The sequence below is a fragment of the Triticum aestivum genome, chromosome 6D (assembly GCF_018294505.1).
Source record: "Triticum aestivum cultivar Chinese Spring chromosome 6D, IWGSC CS RefSeq v2.1, whole genome shotgun sequence".
In the NCBI taxonomy this organism is placed as follows: Eukaryota; Viridiplantae; Streptophyta; class Magnoliopsida; order Poales; family Poaceae; genus Triticum; species Triticum aestivum.
Genome location: NC_057811.1, coordinates 49,861,530 through 49,865,266, shown reverse-complemented (window position 1 = coordinate 49,865,266; position 3,737 = coordinate 49,861,530).

The window sequence follows — 3,737 nt, the reverse complement described above, 5'->3', positions numbered from 1 at the left end:
AAACATATTCCACTTGACCGTAACAGAATTCTAGCTTTTGGATCGAAGGACGAGAGTCACATGATCCATAGCATTAGCGGGAGGATACGGAAAGCATGCGATAGGACAAAGTCCTTCTTGGCACTTTTGAGGACAATCCTCACATTACGTTACCAATCGTAAAGTTTTAACCAGATATTTTAACAGCTATTCAATTTTAACAGGGAAGGTGGAAACGCGAGCCATTATTCTACAACTATTTTGCAAGAAACACTTAGATAGTGTTCATAATTAATTGCACTGAGAATTAAACATGTTAATTCAACAGTGCACTCCCACTCAAATCAATATCTCTCAAAATTGATTATGAGTGACAAAAGACCCGCATATCCATTCAACGCCATTGAACGAGATGAACACTGATGGCGCGAAATTCAATCGGTAGGCAAACTTGCCGCTCACATCTCTATGTGACTCTTGTTCATCTTTCGATGGGTGTGTTCTGAGCTCGGGGAGATCCTTACAGAACGTCAAGACAACCAAGTGATCTTGCTGCGAAGTCTCAACTCACCCGCCTCACACTTCCCTAATTGTTCGTACCCAGGGAGATCCTGCGATACCCCGAAAAGTTAGGTGCCGTGACGGTGCTACACTTGGGAGAACACTAACTACTTAATATTTTTGTGAGAGATCACCCTAATAAAAGCGACTACCGCGCAATCAAGAAGGGTGCATCATAAGGGATAAACATCTCAGGCAATTCATAATTAGCATGATATGGTATAGCCCTTTCTGACGGAGAAGTCTTGTATTTCTTCGTCTTTCGGCGTTCGCGTCGGTGTTTACCTTCGCGAAGATTGCCACCACCTTGTCAATGCACCAGATAATATTGCTATCTCTATAGCTAATAAAATAAGTGCATTACTTAAGGTTGACACGCAGGTCATTAAAGTGCAATCATATGGCTCCAGCCATCATGCCGAATCATGACACACAGGTCATGTTTAATCAATTTACATCATATAGTCATCTCATACATAATCAAATTATTATGAGCACTGCTATACCACATCATATGCACATGCAAACCCTCCTACAAAACCAAGTTAGACGTCTCTAATTGGTTCATGCAAAAAACTTATTTTTGTTGGCTTCTAAGGTTTCGAAACAAACCGAAGCAACCAACGTCCATCATCAAGCATGATTATCCATGTCGCTAGATTAACACTGCGGGGTGTATGAAACATGAGATAATAAAATCTCGAGCCCCATACTGAACTTCGTCATACGCATGACCCCCGTGCAGATCATATCTGCATTGCCCTTTCGTTTGTTAAATTTCATCTTTCTTTTTAACTACGATGGAATTCAATGAACTGTTAGCACTTCGGTGATCAATCAGGATCGCGGATTGCCAGAACAATGAAACTCCACCATACTGTTATCAAGATCAGAAATATGCAAATTCCACGGAAGCAACAAGAACATCGGGTAACAGATTTCATCTGTCACCCGCATAAATAATTTTCAGCAATAGATCTCATCTACTACCTAATTATATTATGCAATACACATACATCTCTATGTATTCTAGATCGCAACCTGCATCTACGCATAGCACGGCTCATGATGCCACTGTAAGGGAACGCGACAGAAAACAAAAAATTCCCGACCTACGCACCAGCCCAGGACCACTATGGAGACTGCATACAAGGTTTGATCTTTTTCGTTACTGACTCGTAGCGCAACGGAAGTAGAGTCGATGACGAATGGCGGTGCAGATCCCCGCAGCTAGGATTTACAACCTCCCAACCGCGTGGATGTATACCCTCATCCGCCCAACGGACAGCCCTCCGGGAGGCGGTCAGACGGTGTCGCGGACAGCCCTTCGGGAGGACCCTCAAAACTCGGACGGTCACTCGGACAGCCCTTCGGGAGGATTCATAGAACTCGGACCGTCACTCGGATAGCCCTTCGGGAGGCACTCTCAAAACAGCCCCTCGGGCAAAAGGATCGAAACTACGACCTCTCTACGGGGTTGCACACATACGGTGTCATCTATCCGGCAGGGCTTCGCCGTCCAGAACTAGTTCCCACCGGAACCCAGACAGCCTTTCGGCTCTACGAAACTATTTCGTTGGGAGGGAGAGAGAAGCCAGATCATGCATGGCACTTGTATGTGAGAAGGGATAAGAGTGGAGGGCTGCCCCTCCATCTCTATTTATTGGAAATCCCAAGGGGTAGGGTGGTTTTACATTAAAATCCATAGGCACATGAATGAAGTCCTTCCTCAAGGGCATAAAAGTGAAACCAAGGAACAAGAGGGGCTCCAAGGTGGAGCCCCAAGTGTGGCCGGCCACACCCCCATGTGGGGTCCCAAAAAGGGCTCCTATCCATCCATGTCACACCCCAAGACCTTTTGGGCAAAGCCCTAAAAGGCGGCTTTCCATAAAATATCCCAAAAAGCACTGTCACTATTCATGACAACATTTTTCAGCGTCCGTTCGAACTGAAAATATTTATGTGGGCTTAGAACATTTCCAGTATCCACCATAATAATTTTCAACGCGTTCTGAAACAATTCCAGTTTAGTGATTTTCATCTACGAAAAGCATCTGAACCGGTTCCGGCAGCTCCGGAACATTTCCGGTTTTTATTTCTGAAAATTCCAAAAAGTTTCCAGAATGATTCTGGCACCCTCCAAGAATTATCAGGCATGTGCCGAAAATATTTTGACTTAATGGCATACCCCGAAACAACTTTTTTGGTTTCACCGAAACTCATCCGGTGACCTCTCTTATCGAAACTTTTTCGCTGTCTCCGGAAACTTTCTCTCAGATTCCCTGTCTAGTATTCAGCAGATAGATGACCCTTAAGCGTGTGACCCTATAGGTTCGGTGAAGTACAGACATGACCCGGAACCCCTTCCGATCAATGATCAACATCGGAGCCGTGGACACCCATATTGACCCCTATACCCACACGAATGAATATTCGAGTGAACCTCCAGTTGACGTGTGTTATTCCTGTTGCTTCGCGATATGTTACGAATACCCGAGGTGAGACATGTTGGCATCCCTGTGGATCAACTCCTTGTCCACTATGCCATTTACCTCGTTACTGGTATTGTTCTCTTTTCTCGTTCCGTGTTCCGGCATCCCCGTGATCAAATCACCCTTTGTCTGGCCAAAGGATGACTGATACTGTAACACCGAGAGGGCCCAGAGATATCTCTTCATCGTCGGAGGAGCAAATCCCAATCTTGAGCTATCTCGTTACTTGTCATGCCTTTCCGTGAACCTGTAAGCCGCCGTAATAGCCACCCAGTTACGGATGACGTTTAACAAACCCCAAAGTTCACGAAGCAAGTATGAAGGAACTCGATACTCTCATGGTCTAAGGAATTATGCAAACATTAACTTCTCTGTGTTATTAAACATTAACTTGTGACGAATGAATCTCATAGCATAACATCAGTCCGGGTCGATTCAACAGAAATGTTCTCTTAACATTGTGCCCTCAAAATTGCTGGCATAGACATGCCCATGATTAGAAAAACAGAACCATCATGCAACACTTGAGCTAGTCTTAGAGGCCAGACTAGGGATACTTCTTATCGTTTATTATTCCACACGTGCATATGAGTCTTCCTCCGAGCCTCATTTTATTTGCAGACTCGAGAACCATAGCAGTTATAGCATGGAACATATACCTAATTATGAACAGGGAGATAATCAATAACATTTATTATTGCCTCT